Genomic DNA, 15,340 nt, shown 5'->3' with positions numbered 1-15,340 from the left:
TTTTCTAAAATTGTATGTGTGAGTACAATATATATTATATTATATTATATTATATTTATTATATTTATTATATTTATTATATTGGATGCATATATGGCTATACAGTAAATCTCTGTATTTAATTCCATTAACTGCCTTGCACAATGTAAATACTTAATAGATGCTGAATAAATGCAAAATCTTCCACCTTCTAAGTCTTTGATGGGTGTTTCCATGACGCCTCTGGGCGTTTGTCTTTATTTGGAATTTACTTCATTAAGGGGCTGCAGCTATAAACCCTCCCTTCACATTTGTGCATTGCATTTTGTTGATTAGTTATTCATCAGGTTCCCAGCTTGTAAGCGTTTCTTGTAAGCTCATCAGGAATGCAAGCAAAATAGAATGTTGGGCTCAGAAGTATGTTCACCTGGGTGTTTGGACAACCCAAGGCAAAAAATAAATCAGCTTGATCATCTTTTTTATATTCGTGGCCATCAATAAAAACTCACTGAAGAAAGGAAAGTTAACCTCCAATGTTTGGTCTCCCCAAATGTTTTGTGTTGTTTTATGTAAGTCCCCTGAAGCAAAAAGGATAGAACTACAGTCAACAGCCGAAGTTGGAAAGGCAAGAATTTGGTTTAATAATACACGGAAGCCTTTAGAATTCTCATACTGAGTAATAAGGCCAATTAACGCCTGTCTTGCAGACTAATCTGCTTATATCCCCAGCACCTTTCCTGTGTAAGATAGTGCGGCAGGAGATGTAATTTACAGTCCACATGAGTGCACGGGAACTTTACAGCTCAAGAAATAGCAGTGGGCTTAAGGAAAACTTCATGGAAGAGATCATTGTTTGTACTTATTTATTTTAGTTGGTGATAGTTAAAACATGCTCACCATTTCTACTTAGAACAAGGTAATACAATTGTGCCACTGGAGTCTCCAAGTGATAATAATAATAATAATTGAAAATGCAATGCACAAATGTGGAGGAAGGGTTTATGGCTGCAGCTCCTTGCAATGAAGTTAACTCCAAATAAAGACAGAAACACCCATCAAAGACGTCCAAGGCTGAAGATTTCACATTTACTCAACATCTACTGGGTATTTACATTGTGCAAGGCAGTTAGTGGAATTAAATACATAGAGATGCACTGCATATATATCCAATATAAGATAATGTTGTACTCACACACAATTTTAGAGAATTTAAAATACCCCCATATTGGGATGATACAATCTCTTTGAACTATACACCTTTCCCATCATAGTCTGTGTTGCAAAAAATTCCAATAATGACAATAATAAAAAAAACCTGGAAAGACTCACTAAATGCACACTTTCTCGTTCAGTCTTCCTGGGGAGATCGGCATTGTTTTGTCCATTTTGCAAAATGAGGAAACTGAGGTTCAAAGATGTGAAGTGACTTAATTAGGAAGTGGCTGAGCCCGACTCCAAAATTCTTCCTGTCACCCCCCAAGCCCTGTCATCCTGCAGTAGCTCAATATAGATGAAATAGCTAAATAAGAAAATATTGTGGTAAAAGAAAACATGTGAAATGAAGCCTGCCCTAAGTTCTTCCTATAAACCCAGGGTCTGTAGAAACGAATTCTACGGATAAAGCTGAGGAGAGGTTTCCCTCAGGTGGAACCCTCCCATGAGTATCAGACCCAGAGAAGAGAGGGAGCATCTGAGATTGTGTTTCCCGGCATGCCATTAGTTTGGCTCAAATAAACTCATAAAAAAAAAAAAAAGAAAGAAAGAAAGAAAAGAAAAGATACAGTACAGCCCTAACCGGTTTGGCTCAGTGGATAGAGCGTCAGCCTGCGGACTCGGGGGAGGGGGAGGGGGGGGGTCCTAGGTTCGATTCCAGTCAGGGGCATGTGCCTTGGTTGCGGGCACATCCCCACTGGGGGGTGTGCAGGAGGCGGCTGATTGATGTTTCTCTCTCATCCGATGTTTCTAACTCTCTACCCCTCTCCCTTCCTCTCTGTAAAAAAATCAATAAAAAATATATTTAAAAAAAGATACAGTACACATTTTGAATCTACCTCCAACATATAATCAAAGGTCACTTTAAATTTATCATTTAATATTCCTTAAACCAAGAGACCTGGGTGGGACCAGAGATAGAAAATGAAAAAAAAAAAAACAACAGAAAAAGGATTTTATTAAACATTTTTGCTCGCTGACTAACTTTCTATAATCTGATCATTCTCACTGTTTGCCCCAGGCAGAAATTCACTTGTTATGCCTTTTAACAAGAAGTCTCTGAACACCGAAGTTTGTTCTGTTTGAGGTTATTTGGGATACATAACCTTTTTTCATCCTTACTAAAACTCACTTTTATTCCCATTTCACAGATGGGAAAACCAGCTCAGATCTGTCAGGACTTGCTGAATGTATGCATTCAGTAACTGTCCAGTTAAGGGATACAGTCTTAGTGAAACTCAGATCAAATCTTTCCACAAAGTCCCTCCCCTGCTCTGTCCTGCAGGGAATGTTCTTCCTCATCCAGATGAGGCCCTGCCTATTAGTGTTTATAGCACAGCTCAAAATGTATCATTACAGATTTAATTGTATATCCGTTTATCGCTGGTTGTTCACACTGTGGGCTCCATGGGGGCAGATGCCTTCACCACTGTGTCCCTAGCACTTGGTCGCAGTAACGGAACACAGAGATCACAGTAAATAACAATGAATCGATCAATCAATCAATGGCGAATGACTTTGGGGGCCTGAATAAAGTATTACAAGGCCACTACCATTGGTGGGAATGTACACTGGTACAGCCACTATGGAAAGCAATATGTCAGTTCCTCCAAAAGTTAAACATATGATCCAGTAATTCCACTTCTGAATATAGACCCAAAAGGATTGAAAGCAGGGACATAAGAGATACCTGAACACCCATGCTCATAGCAGCATTAGTCACAGGAGCCAAAAGGCGGAAGTAACCCAAGAGTCCACCCACAAGTGAATAAACAAAATGTGCTTTATACACACAATGGAATATTATTCAGCTTTAAAAATAAAAGAAATTCTAACACATGCTACAACATGGATGGGCCTGAGGATATTACGCTAATTGAAATAAGCCAGACACAGAAGGCAAACACTGTATGATTCCACTTACACTAGGGACCCAGATTAGTCAACTCATGGAGACAGAAAGTAGATGGTGGTCACCAAGGACTGCGTGGAGGAGGGAGTCACTTTTTAATGCAAGCATGTCAAACTCAAAGGCTAACTCGGGCCAAATAAACAAGGTTTAAGTGTATGTGGGCCGCAAAAAAGAAAAAAGCTTCAGTTTTCATAGAAACATAGGTTTATTTTGATAGAGACATGCTGAATACAAAGGGCTGAAATAAATAATTGTTAACATAAAATAATAGAACATTTTAATAAAGATATTTTTTCTTGAACATTAACTTACCAGACACTGAATAACTGCACAAATTAATAAGCCTAACGCAAATAAACCTATTTTTCTTGTTCTCCGAAAGCGAAATATTTCCTGTTGCGCAAACCAGACACGTCAGTCCAAGACTAATGACGTGGCCATCGGCTGCTAAAATATTCCCTGCTGCTATTAGTGGAGAGAAATGGTGCGCCTGCGCGTAAGGTGCGTAAGGGAAATGAATGCAACATGATTATAGTCATCAGTCATTAGCGAATGTTGTAGTTTGTTATTAATAATGATGTATAACAGAATATTATAAAAATTGTTACAAAATTTTATTAAATATGTTTCTTACATACCGTTATATTGGCTGGGCCGCAAAAATATTCGTTGTGGGCCGCATTCGGCCCGTGGGCCGGGAGTTTGACATGCTTGGTTTAATGGGAATGGAGTTTCAGTTATGTAAGATGAAAAGAGTTCTGGAAATTGAACCACAATTTGAATGTACTTAATACCACTGAGCAGTACAATGAAAGACAATTAAGATTGACCACAATTAGGGGGGAAAAGGAATGACAAACTGATGGTTGCCCAACTGTTTAAATTTATTGAAGATCATCAAACTGTATGCTTACAGTGGGTGAATTTTATGATATGTGAAGCCGTTTTTCAGAAGGCAATTAGCGATCTGGCTCTCCCTATCATTGAAAGGGCCATAATTAGGTGGATGGTTTTCCTATGTGGGCTTGAAAAGACCGAAGTGGCCAGGCTGGCATCCGTAAGTCATGATCTGCCCCTTTGGGTCTCTAAGTTTTCATGCCAGGAAGTGGCCCAACATGGTAACCACCGATGATTTAATTCGGGAAATGCATAAAGCATCGGCTTTTTCTCATGGAGCAACTCTTGGAGGCTATGGACTTTCATCGATTGGATAGCTGCCTGCCTCCCATGGAAGGCTTTATGTCTGGAAGGAACTCTTCAAATTCTAGAGATTTAGAAGTTGAGCTAAAATTGCTTGAAATCTTGCTTGTAATTCACTGGGAGTGCTTTATTATGGGGCCAAATGTCCACTTTTCCGAGTGTCCTGGCCCAGAGCCCTTCTGTTGGGGTGATTTATGGCTGCAAAGTCTGGCTAATTGCAACAGTCACCACTTAACTGACGATATCTACCCCCTCCACTTTGATATCTCTCTGCCCACAGCCATTTGATCAACCCCAAATTGGTATCGAACAATGTCTAGCTCCAATTCATCTTCTGAGTTGCCACTAATATATAGAAGCCCACCACTGTGTATTTAAATATATATATATATTCCAGCAAGTTCCTTCAAGCAGGAATGAATTGTCAGAAAATGAGAATTTTGGGGGCAGGTTCTTTAGTTGAAGACTAGGTGGATTAGGAATGAGAAAGTTGACGGGCCTGGCTTTTTTGCCCCTAAGTCACTTGATGAGCTCACTCTAGTCCACGCATATGGGTCTTTAGGTAACTCTGGGCACTCACACACTGGAGTGGAGGCTGGTTCTCTAAGTCCACAGCAGTTGTCCCCTCCCACACAGGGGACATTTGGCAATGTCTGGAGCCAGTTTTGGGTTGTCACAACTCAAGAGTGTTAATGATCCTTGGTAGGTAGAAGCCAGGGATCATGCTAACATCCTACACAGCCCCCACAACCAAGAATTATCTGACCCAAAATGTCAATAGTGCTGAAGCTCAGAAACCAGGTCTGTAGGCAATATGATTTCAAGGCCATATGAGCATCTACCTAGTATTGTTTTTTTTTTTTTAATATATTTTATTGATTTTTTACAGAGAGGAAGGGATAGAGATAGATAGTTAGAAACATCGATGGGAGAGAAACATCGATCAGCCGCCTCCTGCACATCTCCCACTGGGGATGTGCCCGCAACCAAGGTACATGCCCTTGACCGGAATCGAACCCGGGACCCCTCAGTCTGCAGGCCGACGCTGTATCCACTGAGCCAAACCGGTTTCGGCTAGTATTGTTTAATAGTAAGATACTTTCTAATAAAATGTTAAGTACTAAGTCACAATCTAATCCTCTTATCTTGTCCCCCGGAGCCTTGTTAACCTCCCCCAACTGAGTCAGACCCCTGCATTCTGGCCTTTCCTGCAAAGACTGAACAATCTTATTCACTCCTTGGGTTGATCTGAGTAATTTATTTGCTTCCTCTGACGATTAGAGAAAGATAACACTTTAGTGAATTTTCTTCTAATCTTTCTTCCATGAATATCATAACCTTTACATAATTGAGGTCAATTTGAAAGTACATTTTGGAGTTGTTTATTTCACTGAACATGATTTCAGAAGCCCTTTCCGTTGCATTAAACACACACACACACACACACACACACACACACACACACACATTGTAAATGTGTCTTATGTAATTTTTCACTCTGTGAATGAACCTTTCATTTACTTACCCAATCCTGTTATATATTTGAGTTGTTTTAGTATAGAGAATATTTCAATGAATTTGAAGGAAGGAATTTCTTTCCTTCAAGCCTCACATCCTGAGCCTTTCTGAAATGAATGTCGCTATCTCCCAAATTCACAGCCCTTCAAAAGCTTTTTTCAAATACCGTCTTATTCCTTCTGTAGGCTCTTGTGCAAGACACGAACCTCAGTAATGTGAGGGATCAAGCTGAATCGGTAGCCTCATAAACACGCTTATCAGGATGCTCACCTATTTCGTAACTGGGCAGGAGAAATGTATAGATTTTCAAAAGCAAGTTGAAGGTTCAATTGATTGAACAAATTTTTTCTGCTAAAACCGCTTCCATTTCTTTCCCTTTTGTGAGCAGTTCTGATGCCTCCTGTACTCATACATTTCTGGAGTGGCTCCCACAACCTTTCCTAAAAGTTTTCTCATGCTTTTTAAATTTTTAAACATTTTCTTGGGTTATCTACCACACACAGGTCCTGCATCCCCTCTCAAAAAAAGTGCCTATTCTGAACTTTATCTTAAAAAAATATATATATCCCCGAGAAGGCTCTTCTGTAAATTTGTCACAGCGTTCTTTATTATAACAAACCCCGGGAAGCTAAAAGCCCAGTGCGCAGGAGAGTTTACTGTCATAAATATCTATCTGTCTTGGCAGTGTAAATTATAATCGAAAATAAACTTGTCAGAGGACTCGAGCCGGCACACCAAACGTGAGACGGTTAGAGCGAGGCAATTAAGAACGTTAATTGGCACCGAGAGAAAAGCCACGGACCCGTCATTGTTAAGATAACCGGTCTATAAACACCTAAATGGATTTTGTGAAGGGGAAGAAAGGATCATCTTTTGACCATGAAAGGGAATAGAAAACGTCCTTTTCTTTGTTTGAACGTGTGGAGAGACTTTAACTTCTCTTCTCAGTTCAGACTCCCAAGTAAACAAATGACTTGGCCCTAGTCTGGTGGGCTGACAAAGAGAATGGGACGAGGCCCCAACATGGAGGGCAGGAGGGAGACCAAGAGGGCAGACAGGAAAGGGCAGAAGCTGAGGACGAAAAACAAGGGGGATGCAAACTGTAGGGGGTAAATAAAGACACCAAAAGAGAAGGGATGGATGCCTAGGAAACAGAACGAAAACTAGGCCCAGAGAGTAACAGGAAAGTTTTCAATCATTTCCCCTCCAGGTGATCTGAGAGTTAATTCCTTAAATCGGTGGTGTGGACAGCAGAGCGGGTGTGGCTCTTACCTTTGCAATGTCCGCCTGCCTTGTTTCTTCCCCAGGAAATGGGGGGACCAATCTCTATTTGTGGCATTTGCTGTGAAAATTAGAAGTGATTTACCTCAAGTCTCTGGCATAAAACTGGTGTTCAGGAAACATCTATTATTGTCATACAAATTACCACACGCTAGAGCAGGAATATTTATCGAAAGTTTCTCGTAATATTAAGTAGACTCAAACATACATGGTAGTTTTGGGGTCTCTCATTTTGCTTACTTGGTCATTTATTTGTTCATTCATCCATCCAACTAGTAATTATTTTGTCTGGAGCTAGGTGCTGAGAATTTCAGGATGAAAACCTTTAGTGCTCACAATCCAAATAAAAGCTGTCATTACCTCTCCCTTCTTTCCTTCCACTTGTGTTAAATGTCATATCACAGTGGCTCCTTACCAGATAGGCACCCAAATATCTATTAGGACATGTCAAAGATATAAAGAATAACTCAAAAGGAGCGACTAGTAGGATGCTTAAGAAAGTCTTAATTGTCCTGCACCCAAAAGTCTAAGAATGGAAATATTTAGATAGGCTTCATCATTTTTTAAAATACGTTTTCCTTCATTTTAGGGAGTGGGAGAGATAATTGCATATCCGTTTATCGCTTGTTTTTCACACCGTGGGCTCCATGAGGGCAGACGCCTTCACCATATGGTGATATTTGAAGCCTCCGGACTGGTTGGGATCATCTAGATCAGTGGTCGGCAAACTCATCAGTCAACAGAGCCAAATATCAACAGTACAACGATTGAAATTCTTTGAGAGCCAAATTTTTTCAACTTAAACTATATAGGTAGGTACATTGTTATTAACTTAATTAGGGTAGTCCTAAGGCTTAGGAAGAGCCACACTCAAGGGGCCAAAGAGCCGCATGTGGCTCGAGAGCCGCAGTTTGCCAACCACGGATTCTAGGTAGAGAAGGGAGATAAGGAAGAATCAATTGCAAGTATGAGGCCTGGGGAACTCCAAGTTTAAAGGAGAAAGTTGGGGAACTTACAGAGGTGACTGAGAAGCCAGAAGGACCAAGAGAGAGAGCTACCCAAGAAGCCGAGACAGGAAAGTGCTTCATAGGGAGGAACCCACCATCTGAACCGGCTGCTGCTGATTCCGGGAAGACAAGCACAGAGGTGTGACTGTTGGGTGGGGTAACACAGGGATGGCGCGTCGTCAGGAGAGACTTCAGTGGAGCCGTGGGGCACATGCTGAATGGAGAGGGTTAAAAAAAGTTGGATGGAAGTGGTGAGTAGGGTCAACTCCTTTGAAGATGCTTCTTGGTGATTGGGGGAGAAAGGGGTAGAGTGGGGCAGGAAGGAGAACTTCGGGGGGAATATGAGTTTAAGGGGAGACATGATAGCAGGTGTCGGATGATGCTAGAAAGGCTCCGAGGGAAGAGGCATTGCTGATAATGGAGGAGAGAAAAGGAAGGATTACAGAGCGATGATCTTAAGAAGGTGGGAAGGGGTAGGGTGCTGGTAACATACCATTCATTATAACAGCAGGGAAGGAGAATGTTTGGGTGCAGGTCAAGACCAGGAAGTTGATTTAGCTTGATTGCATCTATTATGTCACCGAATTTAAAAGAGGAGTAAGGAAGGGGTGGACTGTCTTCCAGGAGAGAAGATGGAGAAGGGAGGAAAATGCTGCATGTGGAGCTGGGCCCATGTGGGTGCTCGTGCATTTAAAGAGAAGCCAGTTCGCATGGTGTGTGTTTTTCCCAGCCCCCTTCAGCTGTTCCCCTGCAGGTGTGGGATGGGCTAAGGGTTGGATTTAACCTGGAATGGGGTTTAGCCAGACAGGTGGACAGAGGAAGAAAGGAGCCAGGGCATTCAGGGTGAACGTGAGGGAGTATGGTGGAGCAGGAAACCACATCTGGTCAGAGGTGGTAGGATGGGAAGGGGGTGAGAAGAGTGAAGCAATGATATAGTCAGTAAGTGTGGAGGTTATGGGAAGGTCAAGGAACCGGTGGACTTGAGGTCCCAAAGAGACTGAGCAGAAAAATACTGAGCAATGGTTGGAGGGAGTGCTTGAAGCTGAGGTGGTGGAGGTGATGTCGTCACTGGAAACCAAGAGCCTGAGCTTGGGAGGTGTGTGCTAAGACAGTGTGGGCAAGATCCCTAAAGGGGAGGCGGTCAAGGGACTGAGCGGCCAGGAATCAAAAGGATCATCTTCAAAGACATGCAAACTGTCAAGTCATTATAGGCGAATGAGAGACTGAATCAGGACACAAAACCTCTAAGAACTGTGGGGCAAGATCTCAGGAACCCACAGGGGATGCAACAAGGAGGGGGTATGGATAGGAAACCCTGAATTCTGGATCTCCAAAGGCTGAACATTGGAGGAAAAGAAACAAGGAGCTCACCGAGCCCTGTCCAGGCTGGGGGGCTGGGCGGCAGGAGAAACAGCCGCTGCTTGAGCAGCTTGGGGAGAAGCAGAGTCCCCAGGGAGAACAGGGTCAGTTACAGCTCACAGATGCAGGGACCTTCAGAGGAAAGGGTGAGCGTAGAGATTTTGCTACAAGGGGCCAGAAGGCACTGGGGAAATGTTGGGGGCTTGGGGTGTGTGTGTGTGTGTGTGTGTAAATTGGGTCAGATAACTAACAGGGTTTATGGGATTGCTTATGTAGGACCAGGCACTGTTCTAATCACAGTGCGTGCATGTAATCATTTACCCTGTGGTGTAATTACTATTATTATCTTACTCGTTTTCCAGGTGAGGAGATTGAGGTGCAGAAAGGTAAGTGACATGCCCAAGGTCTCATAGGGTGCAGGCCAACATTCAGAGCTAAGCAGCTCCCTCAGGACCATACTGACCAACCATAGCCTGGAGCCAACGCCAGCCTGCCATTCCTTTTTGTATGACCTGCAGGCTAAGAAAGGGCTGTACAGATGAACATTCACCATCTACTTGGTAAGAAACACTGACTTTGAACCCCAATCCATAAAATGTTACCTACAAAAGAATTCCATTTTTCTCATCAGTAGACCTGATTTAGAAAAAAAATTATAATAAATTATTACCATATTTTGTACTTCATCAGTTGAAAGTTTTTCCCCCTCTTATATAAGGATCTACATAATACCCTCAGTTTTTCCTCTTGGCCCCCAAACTCTAAAATATACCCATCTGGTCCTTTACAGAAAAAAATTGGTGATCTCTGGACTATATTCAAACATCTCTCTCAGTGACAGTTGTTGTTGCTGATGTTATTATTATCACTGGCACCTCATTCATAGGACTTAAAAATGGCCTGGCTGTAAGTCCAGCCTGGAGGTGTCTCCCAAAAGATATTAGGTAAATATTAGCTATTGAATGAATGAGCGAATGAATGAAAGAGTGGGTGGGAAAAGGGGGAAAAGGAGGAAGATAGTCGTGGGTGTAGTTGAAATTGATAGTATCTTTTATCCAGACAGAGCCTATCAGGAAGGGGTGAGTCGGAAGCAGTGAGTTTAGTTTCAGAAATGTGGCGGAGGAAAGAGTCGATTGGGTCACCATAAAGCCGGGGTATGCCAGCTGAATCTGAGCGAATCCGGCCTTGTCCTCTGTGTCCGACCCCTGACAGAGACCCCATGGCTATGCAGAAAGCCCTGTATACCTCTGGGATGTTTGTATAGGAATCTAGATGTGTGTGTGATTGGGGGTGATGGAGAAGGTTCTGGAGAGCTAGTCCCCTGGGAAGAGTTTATCAGGAAAGACCAGTATTGACTGGGTTCCAACTAAATTTGATACAATGTATGGAGCCCTTATGTAATTATCCTCACAATTTTGAGAAACAGGCATTATTACTCCCATTTTACAGATGTGGAAACTGAGACTGGGAAAAGCTGTGTCCTGTCCCAGGGCACACACCTCCAAGCAGCAACTGCAGACTCTGTATCAGCCTGTCTGACTGCGGGACACCCATTTGCTTCTTCATACAACCCCCCAGGCAGGCAAGGTTCTAGGCCCAGGACTTGGCAATGAAGCCCAAGCTACCTCTTGGAGCTCCCAGCCCAGTGAGTAAACAAGACACAAATAAAACAAATGCAGACTGTGTATGAGTCAGGGCACAATATTGAGAGACTGACTGGAGGTGGATGTACATGGGTGACCACTAGGAGCTGAGATGAAGAATGTTCTGGAAAACAGCAAGGACCTTAAGGCAGGAATGAACTGGGAGAGTCTGAGGATCAGAAATATGGAAGGTCTAGAAGGTCCAACCAAGAAGAGGGCAACTTCCTACACCCTCGGGGAGACCCTGGCTCAGCCTTGGAGAAAGTCGGGCTCAGGGGTTAGGTGTTTTGGGGTCAGAGGTTCCACCTTTACCAGCTGGGCAATGGTCAGCACTCTCCCCGCCTCAGCTCTGACAGCCGTGAAGTGGGAGGGGCAGGATGTTCCGTTGCGAGGATTAAATGAGATTGTGCGTTACGTTGGGGAGATGACGCGCCCAACACTCACACTAGCTGAGGGAGAGAACGCCTGTCCTGGCAACGGAAGTGCCCCAGGCAAAGGACCTCCTTGCCCTTCAATGATCTTGATCAGAGTTTTGAGAAAGGCTGAGAGCTGGCTCAGACTGGTCTCCTTTGGGATCGGTCTTTCTTTTGTTATTTATAATAATTCTTCCAATACCGTTTTTTCCTCTTTTTTTCGGTTTGTTTTGTTTTTGGCCCCGAGGTCTCGCTGGTTACAGGAGAATAACCCATGTTGAAATGAATTGCTCAATTGTTGGGAAAACATAATACCTGCCCTTTTTTATTGCAACATAGTGGCCAAGACTTTGAACATGTCACCTGTGGACAGGGGCCCTTCCTGAACTCAAGGGCTCATCCTCTTAGTTGTGTGACCCACGAATAGGTTCCCGGGACGATGGAGCATCTGACACCAGAAGCCAAATTTGGTGTGTTTTTCTGGGAGAAGGTTCGTAGCTTTCCTTGGATTCTCAGAGGGGCTTTGCGCCCATATCCCACCATCCTAACTCTAAACCCCAGCTCAGGGTTTCTTCACCTCTGCACTGTTGACATTTGGGAGCAGGTAATTCTTTGCTGTGGGTCTGCCCTGCACTTTATGGGATGTTTAGCAGCATCCCTGGCTTCTACCCACTAGATCCAGTAGCACCCCCATCCCAGTATGAAAACCCAAAATGTCTCCAGACATTGGCAGAATTGTTCCTGGTTGAGAACGGCATATTTACACTGAGTGGCCAGATTATTATGACCACCTGACGTTTGTAGGCACATTAGCTATAATTTCGCGCTGAAGTTGCTAGAGGGCCAGACCATTATAAACGTCTGAATAGCACAACATACCTAAGTATTGTTGCTGATCAAGTTCATCCTATCATGTTGATGGCGTATCCCAATGGAGATGGCTTCTTCCAACAAGACAATGCGCCATGCCACGGTGCTTGTATTGTGCAGGAGTGGTTTCAAGAACATGAGGGAGACTTTACCTTGCTTAGGTGGCCCCCACAATCACCAGATCTCAATCCAATTGGGCATTTGTGGGACGAAGTTAAAAGAGCCATCAGGCAGCTGGTTCCACAACCATCAAGTCTCACAGAACTGGACAGTGCTATTCATCAGGCATGGTGTCAGATTCCTCGCATCACCTTTCAACATCTCGTGGAGTCAATGCCAAGAAGAATCGCCGCAGTATTGAAGGCAAAAGGTGGCCCAACAAAGTACTGATGGGGTGGTCATAATAATCTGGCCACTCAGAATATATATGTAATTGATTTCAGAGAGGAAGGGAGAGGGAGAGAGAAACATCAATAATGAGAGAGAATCATTGATTGGCTGCCTCCTGCATGGCCCCCACTGGGGATCGAGCCCTTGACTCCTACATGTGCACTGACCGGGAATTGAACCGTGACCTCCTGGTTCACTGAGCCACACCGGCCGGGCAAGAGAACCTCTGCCCTTGATTTCAGGCCCACTGCTTATGCAAGATGTCAGCAGTGGCCTGTCCCCTTCCTGTGGAGTCCCCTTCCTGTGTGATGAAGGGAGTGGGATGGAGACTGGGAGTGTCAGGGTCGGGTGGAGAAGAGCAGCTAGTCAGATTTCTGAGGACATGTGAGACAAGGTAGGAGAAAGGGAAGTGGGTTTAATTTGGAATGTGCATCTGAGGTTTTGGAATGTGCATCTGAGTTGGGCAGAATCTGAGTCTACAGAGTATGTCAAAGAAAGACCCTACAAGGAAGGGTGAGAAGAGCAGTGGCTGATTGGGCAGAAATATCAGAAAATTCTACCCCTGGTCGGGTAACTCAGTTGGTTAGAGGGCCATCCAATATGCCAAGGTTGCAGGTTTGATCCCTGGTCAGGGCACAAACAAGAGTCAACCAGTGAATGCGTAACAAATTGATGTTTCTCTCTCTCTCAAATCAATAGATAAAATTGTTTTTAAAATCCCAGAGTAAGCAAGAAAGGAGGAAGAAGAGGGTGGGTGGTACCTCCTACTCTACCGTTCTACAGATGAGCAACAAAGGCACTGACGGTTAAAGTGACCTTCCAGATTCCCTCCTGGAAGCTGGGAAGTGGCAGTCTGCACCTGAACCCAGACCCGCCACCTTGTATTTCCAGACTCACCAACAGGTAGCAAGTACCCACGTCTTCCCTTGGCGTTAGGCATGGTTGTCACCAGGCACCTAAACTGACTGGTTTCTGAGCCAGAAAATCCAGGGAAGCATCCCAAGTGGAGTTTCAGGCGTGTCCCCAGGTGAGAAAAAATCTCTTTCTAGGATTTCAGGACTCGGAGATCCTTTTGTTATGCTTATATTTCAGTGTTCTCCGGGTTATTTCTGTCCCCTCCCCTCTTCCTCTATTATTTTATTCCTTTAGTGTTTCTGCTAGAGGTCTGCAGGGTGTGGCTGAAAAAAAAATCTCAGCTGGAGGCCTGTTGCTCAGTGTATCAGGTGACTTAATATTGTGATACTCATTTCTTGGTAAAAGTTTTTGAGCGCTTTTCATGTGTAAATGAAGCTCTTCCGTTTGGTTAATCCACACCTGAGGGTATTTTTTCCCCATTGCTTTTGCAGGGGCGGGGAGTGGGGAGAGAGGGATTGGTTGCTTCCCACACATGCCCCCACAGTGGCGAACCTGCAACCCAGGTATGTACCCTTGACCAGGAATCGAACCTGTGACTGTTGGGTATCAGGCCGACACTCTACCACTGAGCGACACCTGCCAGGGCTGAAGCTAGTGATTTTTAACCTGAGGTCCAAGGTCTGGGGATGGGCCCTGAACCCTTTGCCCCTGAATGACAGATTTTGTGCAGACCTGCATGTTCTTTCATTATCTCCCTACTTTCAGGCCCACGTCTCCAGCAGCCTCATTTCAGACCTTCTCCCAGACCACAAGGCTTCGCACCTTCCTGCCCAAACACTCTGCTTCCCCAATCTAGGGAGTGACTCCAATTTGATCCCTCGCTCAGGCATCTTGTCTTTGGTCAGTCTCCCCATCCTCCCTGTCCAGGTCGGGCTCCCTCACACACGCCCGTGAAGCTGGCTGCCTCTCCCCTAGCATTTATCACGGTTATAATTTGTTTGATTTGTGAGGTTATTTGACTGCAGGTGCTCCCTGAGGAGGAGCCGCATCCACTTTACCCAATCTTGTTTTTTTTTTTAAATAATTAAATCTTTATTGTTCAGATTATTACATTTGTTCCTCTTTTTTCCCCCCATAACTCCCCTCCTCCCAGTTCCCACCCCACCCTCCGCCCTCACTCCCCACCCACTGTCCTCATCCATAGGTGCATGATTTTTGTCCAGTCTCTTCCCGCATCTCCCACACCCCTTTCCCCCCCCAAGCATAGTCAGTCCATTCCCTTTCTATGTCCCTGATTCTATTATAATCACCAGTTCATTCTGTTCATCAGATTATTTATTCACTTGATTCTTAGATTCACTTGTTGATAGATGCGTATTTGTTGTTCATAATTTGTATCTTTACCTTTTTCTTCTTCTTCCTCTTCTTAAAGGATACCTTTCAGCATTTCATATAATACTGGTTTGGTGGTGATGAACTCCTTTAGCTTTTCCTTATCTGTGAAGCTCTTTATCTGACCTTCAATTCTGAATGATAGCTCTGCTGGATAAAGTACTCTTGGTTGTAGGTTCTTGGTATTCATCACTTTGAATATTTCTTGCCACTCCCTTCTGGCCTGCATAGTTTCTGTTGAGAAATCAGCTGACAGTCGTATGGGTACTCCCTTGTAGGTAACTGAGTTTCTTTCTCTTGCTGCTTTTA

The sequence above is a fragment of the Myotis lucifugus genome, unplaced genomic scaffold (genome assembly GCF_000147115.1).
Source record: "Myotis lucifugus unplaced genomic scaffold, Myoluc2.0 scaffold_215, whole genome shotgun sequence".
In the NCBI taxonomy this organism is placed as follows: Eukaryota; Metazoa; Chordata; class Mammalia; order Chiroptera; family Vespertilionidae; genus Myotis; species Myotis lucifugus.
This window is presented reverse-complemented; position numbering follows the sequence as displayed.